This window comes from Salvelinus alpinus, chromosome 1 (assembly GCF_045679555.1).
Source record: "Salvelinus alpinus chromosome 1, SLU_Salpinus.1, whole genome shotgun sequence".
Lineage (NCBI taxonomy): Eukaryota > Metazoa > Chordata > Actinopteri > Salmoniformes > Salmonidae > Salvelinus > Salvelinus alpinus.
The window spans coordinates 114,529,776-114,550,788 of record NC_092086.1 but is presented as its reverse complement, the minus strand read 5'-3'; the positions used below and the strand labels follow the sequence as shown (position 1 = coordinate 114,550,788).

At 48.0% G+C, this 21,013-nt stretch overlaps 1 protein-coding gene across 2 annotated transcripts in view; it reads right to left on the bottom strand.

Annotated features, from left to right (window-relative positions):
- Window positions 1–17,909, bottom strand: part of LOC139539247 (myosin heavy chain, embryonic smooth muscle isoform-like) — a 75,421-nt gene extending 57,512 nt beyond the window's left edge. Inside the window, exon 1 of one of the 2 annotated variants that reach the window (XM_071342116.1) lies at window positions 17,434–17,909. The gene's annotated coding sequence lies outside the window, so the exon portion shown is untranslated. The remainder of the gene's footprint in view (window positions 1–17,433) is intronic. The other variant, XM_071342126.1, reaches the window with a different exon arrangement.
- Window positions 17,910–21,013: the final 3,104 nt, after the last annotated feature.

The window sequence follows — 21,013 nt, the reverse complement described above, 5'->3', positions numbered from 1 at the left end:
ATTTAGTTCTAGATATTCTTTCCCTACATAGTGCACTACATTTGATCAGATCTAATGGGCCCTGGTCTAAAGTAGTGCACTATATAGGGAATAGGGTGCACTTTCAGACCCTAGAGAGTGGCTCCTGAACCCTGACCCTACTCCCTGAGGCTCCTGAACCCTGACCCTACTTCCTGAGGCTCCTGAACCCTGACCCTACTCCCTGAGGCTCCTGAACCCCGGTGTTAGTATTAAAGGTCCAGTAAAACACGGGGTACACGCTGGCCCTCAAGAGGACACGTATGTCCCTCCAGTATTCCATGATTGTGACGGCATTGCGACTTAAAAAAGTATCTCTGTGAAAGCGTAGTTGTTACATTTTAGTCATTTCAGCAGTTGCTCTTATCCAGAGTTAAGGGTTAAGTGGGGCGGCAGGGTAGCCTAGTGGTTAGAGCGTCAGACTAGTAACCGAAAAGGTTGCAAGATCAAATCCCCGAGCTGACAAGATACAAATCTGTCGTTCTGCCCCTGAACAAGGGGCACTGTTTCTAGGCCGTCATTGAAAATAAGAATTTGTTCTTAACTGACTTGCCTACTTAAATAAAGGTAAAATAAATAAAAACAAGTGCCTTGCTCAAGGGCACATCAACAGATTTTTCACCTAGTCGTCTCAGAGATTTGAACCAACAACCTTTTGGTTACTGGCCCAACTCTCTGAACGCTCCCTACTACCTCTACTGAGAAAAAAACATGGCTTTCCTCTGGATGAACTATATGGAACCATGGTAACAGAGTTTAATGAAGCAATGAAGGCCTGGGAGATGACAGCACAGAGAGAGATCGCTCAGGTTTATCATTAAACAGGTGCTGCTAGGGAACCACTCCCTCACACACAGCAGTGGACATCAGCCCCCTGATAAGATTAAACACTTCAAACGAATGACAGCGCACGCCACTCTCACTTCAAGACTATGGCTATCTATGTGCCGGTATGATAGCTAGAGAGGTAATCGTTTTTAAATTTTTTATATAGTATCTTTGAGACTCAAAAAACATAGGTAATGACATAGTGTCAAACACAGTTCACATCTACGTCATTTAGCAGACGCTCTTATCCAGAGCGACTTACAGTAGAGTGCATACATTTTATTACATTTTACATACTGAAACAAGGATATCCCTACCGGCCAAACCCTCCCTAAACCGGACAACGCTATGCCAATTGTGCATCGCCCCACGGACCTCCCGGTTGCGGCCGGCTGCGACAGAGCCTGGGCGTGAACCCAGAGACTCTGGTGGCGCAGCTAGCACTGCGATGCAGTGCCCTAGACCACTGCGCCACCCGGGAGACCGAGATCTTAATAACAATCAGAGGGGAAATCCAATCCTCTTCACTGGATCCAATCCAAACATCCTTTTATGGGAAACCTGGTCTGTTATATGAAATCAGATGACGGATTGGTGGTTGACTCCATTTAAACAGCTGCTGCTAATAGTTTGGGACATTCTGTAGTGACTCTTCATAACAGGACAACTATTTCTCTTCATTAAAAGCCAAACAAACAAACAAACAAAAGAAGGGTCAGAAATCAGAAGAGTCAAGAGTCCTCTAACAAGTGCAGACACATGATTACAAAGCTGAGAGCTCCACAGACAGTTTCATGTTCAGGAGTGTTGCTATTCTCTTGAAGTCTTTAAAGATCTAGATCCTGAGGAAAGATGACCTCGTTTAGTAAGACGGCATTGGATAGCACTCTCGAGGTACACAGAGAGACACATGGCAGAGTCTAGACTCTCTAGGTACACAGAGAGACACATGGCAGAGTCTAGACTCTCTAGGTACACAGAGAGACACATGGTGGAGTCTAGACTAGGTACACAGAGAGACACATGGCGGAGTCTAGACTCTCTAGGTACACAGAGAGACACATGGTGGAGTCTAGACTCTCTAGGTACACAGAGAGACACATGGTGGAGTCTAGACTCTCTAGGTACACAGAGAGACACATGGCGGAGTCTAGACTCTCTAGGTACACAGAGAGACACATGGCGGAGTCTAGACTCTCTAGGTACACAGAGAGACACATGGTGGAGTCTAGACTCTCTAGGTACACAGAGAGACACATGGTGGAGTCCAGACTCTCTAGGTACACAGAGAGACACATGGCAGAGTCTAGACTCTCTAGGTACACAGAGAGACACATGGTGGAGTCCAGACTCTCTAGACAGATCTAGTGCTTTTAGTATGTGTAGACGACGCCAGGTCTCAGGTCTGTGCAGGGTTGGGCACTATCACCTCCTTCCTCTCGTCTTTCTCCCCCCATCCTCCACTCCTCTACCCAAACTTCAACTCAGTAGAGCTGTCAGTGTTTCCCACCAACCTGCGGTTTCTCAGCGTGGACACAAGTATAACTGGAATACTCTTATTCAAACCAGCTTCGTCCGTAATAAGCAATTGGTGACCATATTTACATATTAACGATAACTTCTTTCAGATGCCAAATTGGTCCCTCGAGGAACTGAAGAACACGACAAAAAAGAACATCTGATGGTAAATATGTCAAGATGATGAAATACAGAAATAGACTCCAATAGAAGAAGCATACGGTCCTTCACATTTCTCACAGCTATTAAACCCACACAGAGCACACGTGTTTGGCTTGGAAATACTAGAGAGACGGTCGATGAGTTATCCATAGCGTTATTACCACCACTATCATTGCCATCACATTGCAATGACCTCTGTGAAATTAGCAGAACCGGTTTTGAAGTGAGTTAAACCTACATACAGTACGTTCAAAGTGTAACAGTGAAACTCAAACCCATCCACTTGTCATGGCCAGAAGCAAGAAAATAAACCTAAGACAAGCAGTGTTAGAGATCTTTATTAATTTAAGGGCCCTATGTCCCTCCAGGAACCATGATGATTAAGGGCCCTATGTCCCCTCAGGAACCATGACGATTAAGGGCCCTATGTCCCCTCAGGAACCATGACGATTAAGGGCCCTATGTCCCTCCAGGAACCATGATGATTAAGGGCCCTATGTCCCTCCAGGAACCATGACGATTAAGGGCCCTATGTCCCTCCAGGAACCATGATGATTAAGGGCCCTATGTCCCCTCAGGAACCATGACGATTAAGGGCCCTATGTCCCCTCAGGAACCATGACGATTAAGGGCCCAATGTCCCCTCCAGGAACCATGACGATTAAGGGCCCTATGTCCCCTCCAGGAACCATGACGATTAAGGGCCCTATGTCCCCTCAGAAACCATGACGATTAAGGGCCCTATGTCCCCTCAGAAACCATGACGATTAAGGGCCCTATGTCCCTCCAGGAACCATGACGATTAAGGGCCCTATGTCCCCTCAGGAACCATGACAATTAAGGGCCCTATGTCCCCTCAGGAACCATGACGATTAAGGGCCCTATGTCCCTTCAGGAACCATGACGATTAAGGGCCCTATGTCCCCTCAGGAACCCTGACGATTAAGGGCCCTATGTCCCTCCAGGAACCATGACGATTAAGTAAATAGGAAAATAAGTATGTCCAAAGTGAACAAGAAACAATATGAGGAAGGTGTGGTTCAAATTCATTCTCTACATACCAGCCCAGCAGACACCCTCCTTCTCTACATACCAGCCCAGCAGACAGAGAGAGACGTTTGATGAGTTGTCCATCCCGTTATTACCACCCCTATCATTACTATCACATTGCAATGAAGTTTGTGAAATTAGCAGAACCGGTTCTAAAGTGAGTTAAACCTACATACAGTACGTTCAAAGTGTAACAGTGAAACTCAAACCCATCCACTTGTCATGGCCAGAAGCAAGAAAATAAACCTAAGACAAGCAGTGTTAGAGATCTTTATTAAGGGCCCTATGTCCCTTCAGGAACCATGATGATTAAGGGCCCTATGTCCCTTCAGGAACCATGACGATTAAGGGCCCTATGTCCCCTCAGGAACCATGACGATTAAGGGCCCTATGTCCCCTCAGGAACCATGACGATTAAGGGCCCTATGTCCCTTCAGGAACCATGATGATTAAGGGCCCTATGTCCCCTCAGGAACCATGACGATTAAGGGCCCTATGTCCCTTCAGGAACCATGACGATTAAGGGCCCTATGTCCCTTCAGGAACCATGACGATTAAGGGCCATATGTCCCCTCAGGAACCATGACGATTAAGGGCCCTATGTCCCCTCAGGAACCATGACGATTAAGGGCCCTATGTCCCTCCAGGAACCATGACGATTAAGGGCCCTATGTCCCTACAGGAACCATGACGATTAAGGGCCCTATGTCCCTTCAGGAACCATGACGATTAAGGGCCCTATGTCCCCTCCAGGAACCATGACGATTAAGGGCCCTATGTCCCTTCAGGAACCATGATGATTAAGGACCCTATGTCCCCTCAGGAACCATGATGATTAAGGGCCCTATGTCCCCTCAGGAACCATGACGATTAAGGGCCCTATGTCCCTCCAGGAACCATGACGATTAAGGGCCCTATGTCCCCTCAGGAACCATGATGATTAAGGGCCCTATGTCCCCTCAGGAACCATGACGATTAAGGGCCCTATGTCCCCTCAGGAACCATGATGATTAAGGGCCCTATGTCCCCTCAGGAACCATGACGATTAAGGACCCTATGTCCCCTCAGGAACCATGACGATTAAGGGCCCTATGTCCCTCCAGGAACCATGACGATTAAGGGCCCTATGTCCCTACAGGAACCATGACGATTAAGGGCCCTATGTCCCTCCAGGAACCATGACGATTAAGGGCCCTATGTCCCTCCAGGAACCATGACGATTAAGGGCCCTATGTCCCTTCAGGAACCATGACGATTAAGGGCCCTATGTCCCCTCAGGAACCATGATGATTAAGGGCCCTATGTCCCCTCAGGAACCATGACGATTAAGGGCCCTATGTCCCTCCAGGAACCATGACGATTAAGGGCCCTATGTCCCCTCAGGAACCATGACGATTAAGGGCCCTATGTCCCCTCAGGAACCATGACGATTAAGGGCCCTATGTCCCCTCAGGAACCATGACGATTAAGGGCCCTATGTCCCCTCAGGAACCATGACGATTAAGGGCCCTATGTCCCTTCAGGAACCATGACGATTAAGGGCCCTATGTCCCTTCAGGAACCATGACGATTAAGGGCCCTATGTCCCTTCAGGAACCATGACGATTAAGGGCCCTATGTCCCTTCAGGAACCATGACGATTAAGGGCCATATGTCTCTTCAGGAACCATGACGATTAAGGGCCCTATGTCCCCTCAGGAACCATGATGATTAAGGGCCCTATGTCCCCTCAGGAACCATGACGACTAAGGGCCCTATGTCCCCTCAGGAACCATGACGATTAAGGGCCCTATGTCCCCTCAGGAACCATGACGATTAAGGGCCCTATGTCCCCTCAGGAACCATGATGATTAAGGGCCCTATGTCCCCTCAGGAACCATGACGATTAAGGGCCCTATGTCCCTCCAGGAACCATGACGATTAAGGGCCCTATGTCCCTCCAGGAACCATGACGATTAAGGGCCCTATGTGCCTCCAGGAACCATGACGATTAAGGGCCCTATGTGCCTCCAGGAACCATGACGATTAAGGGCCCTATGTGCCTCCAGGAACCATGACGATTAAGGGCCCTATGTGCCTCCAGGAACCATGACGATTAAGGGCCATATGTCCCCTCAGGAACCATGACGATTAAGGGCCCTATGTCCCTCCAGGAACCATGATGATTAAGGGCCCTATGTGCTTCCAGGAACCATGACGATTAAGGGCCCTATGTGCCTCCAGGAACCATGACGATTAAGGGCCCTATGTGCCTCCAGGAACCATGACGATTAAGGGCCCTATGTGCCTCCAGGAACCATGACGATTAAGGGCCCTATGTGCCTCCAGGAACCATGACGATTAAGGGCCCTATGTGCCTCCAGGAACCATGACGATTAAGGGCCATATGTCCCCTCAGGAACCATGACGATTAAGGGCCCTATGTCCCTCCAGGAACCATGACGATTAAGGGCCCTATGTCCCCTCAGGAACCATGATGATTAAGGGCCCTATGTCCCCTCAGGAACCATGACGATTAAGGGCCCTATGTCCCCTCAGGAACCATGATGATTAAGGGCCCTATGTCCCCTCAGGAACCATGACGATTAAGGACCCTATGTCCCCTCAGGAACCATGACGATTAAGGGCCCTATGTCCCTCCAGGAACCATGACGATTAAGGGCCCTATGTCCCTACAGGAACCATGACGATTAAGGGCCCTATGTCCCTCCAGGAACCATGACGATTAAGGGCCCTATGTCCCTCCAGGAACCATGACGATTAAGGGCCCTATGTCCCTTCAGGAACCATGACGATTAAGGGCCCTATGTCCCCTCAGGAACCATGATGATTAAGGGCCCTATGTCCCCTCAGGAACCATGACGATTAAGGGCCCTATGTCCCTCCAGGAACCATGACGATTAAGGGCCCTATGTCCCCTCAGGAACCATGACGATTAAGGGCCCTATGTCCCCTCAGGAACCATGACGATTAAGGGCCCTATGTCCCCTCAGGAACCATGACGATTAAGGGCCCTATGTCCCCTCAGGAACCATGACGATTAAGGGCCCTATGTCCCTTCAGGAACCATGACGATTAAGGGCCCTATGTCCCTTCAGGAACCATGACGATTAAGGGCCCTATGTCCCTTCAGGAACCATGACGATTAAGGGCCCTATGTCCCTTCAGGAACCATGACGATTAAGGGCCATATGTCCCTTCAGGAACCATGACGATTAAGGGCCCTATGTCCCCTCAGGAACCATGATGATTAAGGGCCCTATGTCCCCTCAGGAACCATGACGACTAAGGGCCCTATGTCCCCTCAGGAACCATGACGATTAAGGGCCCTATGTCCCCTCAGGAACCATGACGATTAAGGGCCCTATGTCCCCTCAGGAACCATGATGATTAAGGGCCCTATGTCCCCTCAGGAACCATGACGATTAAGGGCCCTATGTCCCTCCAGGAACCATGACGATTAAGGGCCCTATGTCCCTCCAGGAACCATGACGATTAAGGGCCCTATGTGCCTCCAGGAACCATGACGATTAAGGGCCCTATGTGCCTCCAGGAACCATGACGATTAAGGGCCCTATGTGCCTCCAGGAACCATGACGATTAAGGGCCCTATGTGCCTCCAGGAACCATGACGATTAAGGGCCATATGTCCCCTCAGGAACCATGACGATTAAGGGCCCTATGTCCCTCCAGGAACCATGATGATTAAGGGCCCTATGTGCTTCCAGGAACCATGACGATTAAGGGCCCTATGTGCCTCCAGGAACCATGACGATTAAGGGCCCTATGTGCCTCCAGGAACCATGACGATTAAGGGCCCTATGTGCCTCCAGGAACCATGACGATTAAGGGCCCTATGTGCCTCCAGGAACCATGACGATTAAGGGCCCTATGTGCCTCCAGGAACCATGACGATTAAGGGCCATATGTCCCCTCAGGAACCATGACGATTAAGGGCCCTATGTCCCTCCAGGAACCATGATGATTAAGGGCCCTATGTGCCTCCAGGAACCATGACGATTAAGGGCCATATGTCCCCTCAGGAACCATGACGATTAAGGGCCCTATGTCCCTCCAGGAACCATGACGATTAAGGGCCCTATGTCCCTCCAGGAACCATGACGATTAAGGGCCCTATGTCCCCTCAGGAACCATGACGATTAAGGGCCCTATGTCCCCTCAGGAACCATGACGATTAAGGGCCCTATGTCCCTCCAGGAACCATGACGATTAAGGGCCCTATGTGCCTCCAGGAACCATGACGATTAAGGGCCCTATGTCCCTTCAGGAACCATGACGATTAAGGGCCCTATGTCCCTCCAGGAACCATGACGATTAAGGGCCCTATGTCCCTCCAGGAACCATGACGATTAAGGGCCCTATGTCCCTCCAGGAACCATGACGATTAAGGGCCCTATGTCCCTCCAGGAACCATGACGATTAAGGGCCCTATGTCCCTCCAGGAACCATGACGATTAAGGGCCCTATGTCCCTTCAGGAACCATGACGATTAAGGGCCCTATGTCCCCTCAGGAACCATGACGATTAAGGGCCCTATGTCCCTTCAGGAACCATGACGATTAAGGGCCCTATGTCCCTCCAGGAACCATGACGATTAAGGGCCCTATGTCCCCTCAGGAACCATGACGATTAAGGGCCCTATGTCCCTCCAGGAACCATGACGATTAAGGGCCCTATGTCCCTCCAGGAACCATGACGATTAAGGGCCCTATGGCCCTCCAGGAACCATGATGATTAAGGACCCTATGTCCCTCCAGGAACCATGACGATTAAGGGCCCTATGTCCCCTCAGGAACCATGACGATTAAGGGCCCTATGTCCCTCCAGGAACCATGACGATTAAGGGCCCTATGTCCCCTCAGGAACCATGACGATTAAGGGCCCTATGTCCCTCCAGGAACCATGACGATTAAGGGCCATATGTCCCTCCAGGAACCATGACGATTAAGGGCCCTATGTCCCCTCAGGAACCATGACGATTAAGGGCCCTATGTCCCTCCAGGAACCATGATGATTAAGTAAATAGGACAATAAGTATGTCCAAAGTGAACAAGAAACAATATGAGGAAGGTGTGGTTCAAATTCATTCTCTACATACCAGCCCAGCAGACAACCTCATTCTCTACATACCAGCCCAGCAGACAACCTCATTCTCTACATACCAGCCCAGTCGACACCCTCATTCTCTACATACCAGCCCAGCAGACACCCTTCTTCTCTACAGACCAGCCCAGCAGACACCCTTCTTCTCTACAGACCAGCCCAGCAGACACCCTCCTTCTCTACATACCAGCCCAGCAGACACCCTCCTTCTCTACATACCAGCCCAGCAGACACCCTCCTTCTCTACATACCAGCCCAGCAGACACCCTCATTCTCTACATACCAGCCCAGCAGACACCCTCATTCTCTACATACCAGCCCAGCAGACACCCTCATTCTCTACATACCAGCCCAGCAGACACCCTCATTCTCTACATACCAGCCCAGCAGACACCCTCATTCTCTACATACCAGCCCAGCAGACACCCTCCTTCTCTACATACCAGCCCAGCAGACACCCTCCTTCTCTACATACCAGCCCAGTTGACAACCTCATTCTCTACATACCAGCCCAGTCGACACCCTCCTTCTCTACATACCAGCCCAGCAGACACCCTCATTCTCTACATACCAGCCCAGCAGACACCCTCATTCTCTACATACCAGCCCAGGAGACAACCTAATTCTCTACATACCAGCCCAGCAGACACCCTCATTCTCTACATACCAGCCCAGCAGACACCCTCATTCTCTACATACCAGCCCAGCAGACACCCTCCTTCTCTACATACCAGCCCAGCAGACACCCTCATTCTCTACATACCAGCCCAGCAGACACCCTCATTCTCTACATACCAGCCCAGCAGACACCCTCCTTCTCTACATACCAGCCCAGCAGACACCCTCCTTCTCTACATACCAGCCCAGCAGACACCCTCATTCTCTACATACCAGCCCAGCAGACACCCTCCTTCTCTACATACCAGCCCAGCAGACACCCTCATTCTCTACAGAAACACAGAAACTGCCAAAAATCATTTTTATTCAATGAATTGTGTCCACCCGCACGAGGGTGAAAGTAGTGCACCATATAGGGAATAGGGTGGCATTTGGAACGTAGAATACATACACACCACTGTGACTGTTCACAGGAAGTACCAATTCATCACTGAGTTGGTGATTGGCACACTGTGGATTCCATGCCAGTGATGCCACACTAGTTAGTTGGCATTGTGAACGGTTACCCGTGTGTTCCTTTGTGTCACCCGACACACAATGGCTGCTGGGATTTCTGGATGAAGAAACGGAGGAGGGTTTGAGGGGTGAGCTGAACCAATTGAATTTCTAGAAGAAGACGACATCAGCTGTCACGGCATCAACACACCTGCGCTACTTCCACCAAGTCTACTTTACTGTCACTGTACTCTTAAAACCACAGGAGGTTGGTGACACTTTAATTAGGGGAGGACGGGCTCGTGGTAATGACTGGAGCGGAATCGGTGGAACGGTATCAAATACATCAAACACGGTTGGTTTCCATGGTTTCATTATTATGATCCGTCCTCCCCTTCAGCAGCCTCCACTGACTTAAACATGGAAATCCTCTTGGACAAAGGTGATATTTATGTTTGGCGAGTTTTATTCCTCAAAATGTTTACAACAGTGCACTTCGTGTAAAAGAATAGACACCATTGATTCCTTTGAGAACCAGCCCTTGTTTCCCCAGGTGTTCCGTTTTGACAAACACAACGTTTTTAGGTTAATTATGCGAGTCCTACCAGCTCTCAGTCTCACGTCAGAATCACATGTTTATCCATGTTTCTCAAACGTTAAAATTTCAGAGTTTTTCCAAACGTCAAATGTTGAAGTGTTTAAGTTAGAATTCAGGCATTAAATCCAAATTCTTAAGGTTAGACATTAACTCTGAATGGTTGAGGTAAGGGTTAAGGTTAGACATTAACTCTGAATGGTTAAGGTAAGGGTTAAGGTTAGACATTAACTCTGAATGGTTAAGGTAAGGGTTAAGGTTAGACATTAACTCTGAATGGTTAAGGTAAGGGTTAAGGTTAGACATTAACTCTGAATGGTTAAGGTTAGGGTTAAGGTTAGACATTAACTCTGAATGGTTAAGGTAAGGGCTAAGGTTAGGGTTAGGGTTAGGGTTAGGATAAGGGTTAAGGTTATAGCCACAATGCCCTAGCACCACAATGCCCTAGCACCACAATGCCCTAGCACCACAATGCCCTAGCATCACAATGCCCTAGCACCACACTGCCCTAGCACCACACTGCCCTAGCACCACAATGCCCTAGCACCACACTGCCCTAGCACCACACTGCCCTAGCACCACAATGCCCTAGCACCACAATGCCTTAGCACCACAATGCCCTAGCACCACAATGCCCTAGCACCACAATGCCCTAGCACCACAATGCCCTAGCACCACAATGCCTTAGCACCACAATGCCCTAGCACCACAATGCCCTAGCACCACAATGCCTTAGCACCACAATGCCTTAGCACCACAATGCCCTAGCACCACAGTGCCCTAGCACCACAATGCCTTAGCATCACAATGCCCTAGCACCACACTGCCCTAGCACCACACTGCCCTAGCATCACAATGCCCTAGCACCACAATGCCCTAGCACCACAGTGCCCTAGCACCACACTGCCCTAGCACCACAATGCCCTAGCACCACACTGCCCTAGCACCACAATGCCCTAGCACCACAATGCCTTAGCACCACAATGCCCTAGCACCACACTGCCCTAGCATCACAATGCCCTAGCACCACAACGCCCTAGCACCACAGTGCCCTAGCACCACACTTCCCTAGCACCACAATGCCCTAGCACCACACTGCCCTAGCACCACAATGCCCTAGCACCACAATGCCTTAGCACCACAATGCCCTAGCACCACAATGCCTTAGCATCACAATGCCCTAGCACCACAATTCCCTAGCACCACAATGCCCTAGCACCACAATGCCCTAGCATTACAATGCCCTAGCACCACAATGCCCTAGCACCACAATGCCCTAGCATCACAATGCCCTAGCACCACAATGCCTTAGCACCACAATGCCCTAGCACCACAATGCCCTAGCACCACAACGCCCTAGCACCACAGTGCCCTAGCACCACACTGCCCTAGCACCACAATGCCCTAGCACCACAATGCCTTAGCACCACAATGCCCTAGCACCACAATGCCCTAGCATCACAATGCCCTAGCACCACAATGCCCTAGCATTACAATGCCCTAGCACCACAACGCCCTAGCACCACAATGCCCTAGCATCACACTGCCCTAGCACCACACTGCCCTAGCATCACAATGCCCTAGCACCACAACGCCCTAGCACCACAGTGCCCTAGCACCACACTGCCCTAGCACCACACTGCCCTAGCACCACACTGCCCTAGCACCACAATGCCCTAGCACCACAATGCCCTAGCACCACACTGCCCTAGCACCACAATGCCCTAGCACCACAATGCCCTAGCACCACAATGCCCTAGCACCACACTGCCCTAGCACCACAATGCCTTAGCACCACACTGCCCTAGCACCACACTGCCCTAGCACCACAATGCCTTAGCACCACACTGCCCTAGCACCACAATGCCCTAGCATCACAGTGCCCTAGCACCACACTTCCCTAGCACCACAATGCCCTAGCACCACAATGCCCTAGCATCACACTGCCCTAGCACCACACTCCCCTAGCACCACACTGCCCTAGCACCACACTGCCCTAGCACCACACTACCTCCCAGGTGATGACGTGATCATGGAGCAAGTTTCTCTCTCTCTCTCTCTCTCCCTTCTCTCTTTCTCCTCCCCCATTCTCTCTCTCTCTCTCTCGTCGTGGGACTGTTTGTGTTTGCATAGTGCGAAGAGTTGAATCATCTAAACCTTGATAAATCACATAAATCTGATCACATAAATCTGATCTATGGTAATGTAGGTAGGTATGGGGAGAAGGGGGCCAGGGTGGGTGGCAGGGTGGGCTGCTGTGTGAATGGAATGGACCCGGATTATGGTCCTACTAATCAATCTTACTCAATAACAGGGTTTATGAATGGACCAGGATTATGATCCTACTAATCTGTTTTACTCATTAACAGGGTTTATGAATGAACCACAAACGAGTCATCCTTTTCTATTTTCACTTCTTCAGGAAGATGTATCTCACCATACACTGTATCTCACCATTACCATACACTGTATCTCACCATTACCATACACTGTATCTCACCATTACCATACACTGTATCTCACCATTACCATACACTGTATCTCACCATTACCATACACTGTATCTCACCATTACCATACACTGTATCTCACCATTACCATACACTGTATCTCACCATTACCATACACTGTATCTCACCATTACCATACGCTGTATCTCACCATTACCATACGCTGTATCTCTCCATTACCATACGATGTATCTCACCATTACCGTACGCTGTATCTCACCATTACCGTACGCTGTATCTCACCATTACCATACGCTGTATCTCACCATTACCGTTCGCTGTATCTCACCATTACCGTTCACTGTATCTCACCATTACCATACGCTGTATCTCACCATTACCATACGCTGTATCTCACCATTACCATACGCTGTATCTCACCATTACCGTTCGCTGTATCTCACCATTACCGTACGCTGTATCTCACCATTACCATACGCTGTATCTCACCATTACCGTTCGCTGTATCTCACCATTACCGTTCGCTGTATCTCACCATTACCATACGCTGTATCTCACCATTACCATACACTGTATCTCCCCATTACCGTTCGCTGTATCTCACCATTACCGTACACTGTATCTCCCCATTACCGTTCGCTGTATCTCACCATTACCGTACACTGTATCTCACCATTACCATACGCTGTATCTCACCATTACCATACACTGTATCTCCCCATTACCGTTCGCTGTATCTCACCATTACCGTTCGATGTATCTCACCATTACCATACACTGTATCTCACCATTACCATACGCTGTATCTCACCATTACCGTTCGCTGTATCTCACCATTACCATACGATGTATCTCACCATTACCATACACTGTATTTCACCATTACCGTACGCTGTATCTCACCATTACCATACGCTGTATCTCACCATTACCATACGCTGTATCTCTCCATTACCATACGATGTATCTCACCATTACCGTACGCTGTATCTCACCATTACCGTACGCTGTATCTCACCGTTACCATACGCTGTATCTCACCATTACCATACACTGTATCTCCCCATTACCGTTCGCTGTATCTCACCATTACCGTTCAATGTATCTCACCATTACCATACACTGTATCTCACCATTACCATACACTGTATCTCACCATTACCGTTCACTGTATCTCCCCATTACCATACGATGTATCTCACCATTACCGTACGATGTATCTCACCATTACCGTACGCTGTATCTCACCATTACCATACGCTGTATCTCACCATTACCGTACGCTGTATCTCACCATTACCATACGCTGTATCTCCCCATTAGCTCTGAAGTTGTTACTGCGTGACCTGTACAGACCTACGCCTTGTCTGTAGCCTGCTCAATGTACTCCAACATACCTTTACTGACACAGACTGAAGGTATGCATTTTACAACCATTAATTAACTTCTCAACTAAACAACAATGACCAAGGGACCACTCCCTTCCAACTGGTACATGTTAACAACATTTCAAGGAATGCGTGAGGGACACACTGGTAGAGCAACACGTTCAGCAGTAGGATCTCTCTGAGAAACAAGTCCTGTTCAAGTTCTACTGGTCTGTCTACTTCCTGCCTTCCTTGTGTGACAGAAAATAATGCAACAAATTAAATCATTAGGACAGACAGACAGACAGACAGACAGACAGACAGACATAGAGAGAGACAGAGAGACAGAGAGACAGAGAGACAGAGAGACAGACAGACAGACAGACAGACAGACAGACAGACAGACAGACAGACAGACAGACAGACAGACAGACAGACAGACAGACAGACAGACAGACAGACAGACAGAAGGCTTGCAGCTTCAACCCAGAACCTACTGCATGTATTTCACTGTCTGTTACAATACAGAGAAGACACTACTGCATGTATTTACATGTTACAATACAGAGAAGTATCCAATATGAACAACTGCTTCTCTTTGAAGGGTAGCATCTCCAGGCCTACTGTACTATGTATGAAACACTGTAGGGATGACATGCAGGTAGTCTACTGTACTATGTATGAAACACTGTAGGGATGACATGCAGGTAGTCTACTGTACTATGTAACACTGTAGGGATGACATGCAGGTAGCCTACTGTACTATGTAACACTGTAGGGATGACATGCAGGTAGTCTAGTGGTTAGAGCGCTACCCAGCAGGTAGCCTAGTGGTTAGAGCGCTACCTACTGTACTATGTATGAAACACTGTAGGGATGACATGCAGGTAGTCTAGTGGTTAGAGCGTTGGGCCAGTAACCAGCAGGTAGTCTAGTGGTTAGAGCGTTGGGCAAGTAACCAGCAGGTAGTCTAGTGGTTAGAGCGTTGGGCCAGTAACCAGCAGGTAGCCTAGTGGTTAAAGAGTTGGAATAGTAACCAGCAGGTAGTCTAGTGGTTAGAGCGCTGGGCCAGTAACCAGCAGGTAGCCTAGTGGTTAAAGAGTTGGAATAGTAACCAGCAGGTAGTCTAGTGGTTAGAGCGCTGGGCCAGTAACCAGCAGGTAGCCTAGTGGTTAAAGAGTTGGAATAGTAACCAGCAGGTAGTCTAGTGGTTAGAGCGCTGGGCCAGTAACCAGCAGGTAGCCTAGTGGTTAAAGAGTTAGAATAGTAACCAGCAGGTAGTCTAGTGGTTAGAGCATTGGACTAGTAACCAGCAGGTATCCTAGTGGTTAGAGCGTTGGGCCAGTAACCAGCAGGTAGTCTAGTGGTTAGAGCATTGGACTAGTAACCAGCAGGTATCCTAGTGGTTAGAGCGTTGGGCCAGTAACCAGCAGGTAGTCTAGTGGTTAGATCGTTGGACTAGTAACCAGCAGGTAGCCTAGTGGTTAGATCGTTGGACTAGTAACCAGCAGGTAGCCTAGTGGTTAGAGTGTTAGGCCAGTAACCAGCAGGTAGCCTAGTGGTTAGATCGTTGGACTAGTAACCAGCAGGTAGCCTAGTGGTTAGAGTGTTGGGCCAGTAACCAGCAGATAGCCTAGTGGTTAGAGCGTTGGACAAATAACCAGCAGGTAGCCTAGTGGTTAGAGCGTTGGGCCAGTAACCAGCAGGTAGCCTAGTGGTTAGAGCGTTGGGCCAGTAACCAGCAGGTAGCCTAGTGGTTAGATCATTGGACTAGTAACCAGCAGGTAGCCTAGTGGTTAGAGCGTTGGACTAGTAACCAGCAGGTAGCCTAGTGGTTAGAGCGTTGGGCCAGTAACCAGCAGGTAGCCTAGTGGTTAGAGCGTTGGGCCAGTAACCAGCAGGTAGCCTAGTGGTTAGATCGTTGGACTAGTAACCAGCAGGTAGCCTAGTGGTTAGAGCGTTGGACTAGTAACCAGCAGGTAGCCTAGTGGTTAGAGCGTTGGGCCAGTAACCAGCAGGTAGCCTAGTGGTTAGAGCGTTGGACTAGTAACCAGCAGGTATCCTAGTGGTTAGAGCGTTGGACTAGTAACCAGCAGGTAGCCTAGTGGTTAGAGCGTTGGGCCAGTAACCAGCAGGTAGCCTAGTGGTTAGAGCGTTGGGCCAGTAACCAGCAGGTAGCCTAGTGGTTAGAGCGTTGGACTAGTAACCAGCAGGTATCCTAGTGGTTAGAGTGTTGGACTAGTAACCAGCAGGTAGCCTAGTGGTTAGAGCGTTGGGCCAGTAACCAGCAGGTAGCCTAGTGGTTAGAGCGTTGGCCAAGCAGCGCTGTGTTGGCCAAGCAGCGCTGTGTTAGCCAAGCAGCACTATGTTAGCCAATCAGCACTATGTTAGCCAAGCAGCACTGTGTTAGCCAATCAGCACTATGTTAACCAATCAGCACTATGTTTGCCAACCAGCACTGTGTTAGCCAATCAGCACTATGTTAACCAATCAGCACTATGTTTGCCAACCAGCACTGTGTTAGCCAATCAGCACTATGTTAACCAATCAGCACTGTGTTAACCAATCAGCACTGTGTTTGCCAAGCAGCAGGAGCCAAGCAGTGCCTTTAAATGTGTTTTCGTCAGATGATCTTGATTTTAGCAAGTCTATTAGTCAAGTCATTGTGTTATCACTGAGTGCAGAGTACAAGCTATCTAAGAACAAACATGATATCATGAACATATTGTAACGACCCTGGGTTTATAAGGGCGGATATCGACTCTGCCGTTCCAGCATGCTTTTGGAGCACAGTCGATAGCGCGCTGGACTTCGGGCTAGAAGGTCGAGGGTTCGAGACCTGCTCCCTGCCTGTTTCATTACAATAATAATACCCAGGAGCCAAAGAAAGACCTTCAACACAACATGATAGACTAAGGTTCATTATATAACGCTTAAGGCTATACTTATTAAATAAATGAGTTATTGTCGGAGGCTGGCGCCAAGGTAAAAGTCGTTATTGTACATTTCAGAGGTCTGGAATGTCAACACTTCAGTTATAAGCTGGTAAAATCATATTCATATAACATATTTGTAATAACACCACGTTGCATGCGACAGTATACTTTTTTGATATAAGCGAAAATGTTCTTTATCGGTTTAAATAATAGCAGCCCACTGCGGACAGAAGAACAGGTTCGTGACATACCTTTTCGTTTACGGTGACAGCGCGCGCGCTCGAGTTGAGAAGGTAAACTGGAATCGTCGCGGTGCTTCGGGATCAGTTTGACTTGTGGGTGTTACCGGCAGGAACGGTGCAAGAGGACGAAGGCGTTCTCTGACACACCTGACGCACACGGAAGAAAACACACCTGACGCACACGGAAGAGACTGTTAGACTGTTATTCTTCATATGGAACTTGTTATAATGTGGCGTGTACAGTAGGTTTAGGCTAGGTGACGTTAGTCTCAAGCATGTCGACATAAAAAATGATTCGGCATCCCACTGAATTCCCCTTGAGGTATTTGCTGTGCCCTTCTCAAGCCCTCCCACAGAAAAAAAATGTTGTTTCTCATAACCATGTTTGGAAATCTGGGTAGTCTAACATAATGTAGCTATTCCAGGAATGCAAGTATTACTGATGTACCGATTTACTAGGATCTTAGTTTTTTTTTAATGTTGATTTAAATTCACATGATTCTCCAATAGTACATTATAAGGAATACATATGCAGTGGAGTAAAGTAATTAAGTAAAAATACTTTAAAGTACTACTTAAGTGGTATCTCTACAATTTATATTTTTTGAAAACTTTTACTTTTACTTCACTACATTACTAAATAAAAGTATGTACTTTTTACTCCATACCTTTAACCTGACACAAAATGTTTTATGCTTAGCATGACAGGAACATGGTCCAATTCACGCACTTATCAAGAGAACATTCCTGGTCATCCCTACTGCCGCTGATCTGGCGGACTCACGACATACAAAATGCTTCGTTTGCAAATTATGTCCGAGTGTTGGAGTGTGCCGCTGCCTATCCGTAAATTAAAAATATTAGTTTAATATAAAGAATTTGAAACCATTTATACGTTTACTTTTACTTTTCATATATAAGTATATTTTAGCAATTAGATTTTACTTTTAATACTTAAGTATATTTCAAACCAAATACTTTTAGACTTTTGCTCAACTAGTATTTTACCGGGTGACTTTCACTTTTAATTGAGTCATTTTCGATTAACGTATCTTTACTTTTACTCAAGTATGACAATTGGGTACTTTTTCCACCACTGTAAATATGTTATTTTAACATTGTCTATTGTATTCTATTAGCAATAATTTGATAAATTAATTCTACTACAGATCTCCCTGTATATCTCCCTTATCTCCCTTTAGACAGCAGCTATTGGTCCTTCTACTACAGATCTCCCTTTAGACAGCAGCTATTGGTCCTTCTACTACATATCTCCCTGTAGACAGCAGCTATTGGTCCTTCTACTACAGATCTCCCTGTAGACAGCAGGGATTGGTCCTTCTACTACATATCTCCCTGTAGACAGCAGCTATTGGTCCTTCTACTACAGATCTCCCTGTAGACAGCAGCTATTGGTCCTTCTAATACATATCTCCCTGTAGACAGCAGCTATTGGTCCTTCTACTACAGATCTCCCTGTAGACAGCAGCTATTGGTCCTTCTACTACAGATCTCCCTGTAGACAGCAGCTATTGGTCCTTCTACTACAGAACTCCCTTTAGACAGCAGCTATTGGTCCTTCTACTACAGATCTCCCTGTAGACAGCAGCTATTGGTCCTTCTACTACAGATCTCCATGTAGACAGCAGCTATTGGTCCTTCTACTACAGATCTCCCTGTAGACAGCAGCTATTGGTCCTTCTACTACAGATCTCCCTTTAGACAGCAGCTATTGGTCCTTCTACTACAGATCTCCCTGTAGACAGCAGCTATTGGTCCTTCTACTACAGATCTCCCTTTAGACAGCAGCTATTGGTCCTTCTACTACAGATCTCCCTGTAGACAGCAGCTATTGGTCCTTCTACTACAGATCTCCCTGTAGACAGCAGCTATTGGTTATTCTACTACATATCTCCCTGTAGACAGCAGCTATTGGTCCTTCTACTACAGATCTCCCTGTAGACAGCAGCTATTGGTCCTTCTACTACAGATCTCCCTGTAGACAGCAACTATTGGTCCTTCTACTACAGATCTCCCTGTAGACAGCAGCTATTGGTCCTTCTACTACAGATCTCCCTGTAGACAGCAGCTATTGGTTCTTCTACTACATATATCCCTGTAGACAGCAGCTATTGGTCCTTCTACTACAGATCTCCCTGTAGACAGCAGCTATTGGTCCTTCTACTACAGATCTCCCTGTAGACAGCAGCTATTGGTCCTTCTACTACAGATCTCCCTTTAGACAGCAGCTATTGGTCCTTCTACTACAGATCTCCCTTTAGACAGCAGCTATTGGTCCTTCTACTACAGATCTCCCTGTAGACAGCAGCTATTGGTCCTTCTACTACAGATCTCCCTGTAGACAGCAGCTATTGGTCCTTCTACTACAGATCTCCCTGTAGACAGCAGCTATTGGTCCTTCTACTACAGATCTCCCTGTAGACAGCAGCTATTGGTCCTTCTACTACAGATCTCCCTGTAGACAGCAGCTATTGGTCCTTCTACTACAGATCTCCCTGTAGACAGCAGGGATTGGTCCTTCTACTACATATCTCCCTGTAGACAGCAGCTATTGGTCCTTCTACTACAGATCTCCCTGTAGACAGCAGCTATTGGTCCTTCTACTACAGATCTCCCTGTAGACAGCAGCTATTGGTCCTTCTACTACAGATCTCCCTTTAGACAGCAGCTATTGGTCCTTCTACTACATATCTCCCTGTAGACAGCAGCTATTGGTCCTTCTACTACAGATCTCCCTGTAGACAGCAGCTATTGGTCCTTCTACTACAGATCTCCCTGTAGACAGCAGCTATTGGTCCTTCTACTACAGATCTCCCTGTAGACAGCAGCTATTGGTCCTTCTACTACAGATCTCCCTGTAGACAGCAGCTATTGGTCCTTCTACTACAGATCTCCCTGTAGACAGCAGCTATTGGTCCTTCTACTACAGATCTCCATGTAGACAGCAGCTATTGGTCCTTCTACTACAGATCTCCCTGTAGACAGCAGCTATTGGTCCTTCTACTACAGATCTCCCTGTAGACAGCAGCTATTGGTCCTTCTACTACAGATCTCCCTGTAGACAGCAGCTATTGGTCCTTCTACTACAGATCTCCCTGTAGACAGCAGCTATTGGTCCTTCTACTACAGATCTCCCTGTAGACAGCAGCTATTGGTCCTTCTACTACAGATCTCCCTGTAGACAGCAGCTATTGGTCCTTCTACTACAGATCTCCCTGTAGACAGCAGCTATTGGTCATTCTACTACAGATCTCCCTGTAGACAGCGGCGATTGGGCCTTCTAGTCAGCGTTGTAGCTATGACTCAGTGGTTGAGCCACCTAGACATGTGGTATGTCTCATCTGGCTAAACATAAAGCTAGAAGACAGGCTGGAGCATGCAGCCGAGGAGATCCGGGTTGTCCCTTTGTCATTCACAACACTATGGTTCATGTTCCGGGATTAAGGTTGAAGAGAGGGAAGGGCCTGGGTGGCCAAGCAGCATTATTACACTGTTATGGCATCTCACTGAGGAGGTGTGAATGTGCGTGTGTATGTGTATCAAAGCATGCCAGAGATAGGAGTGCCAC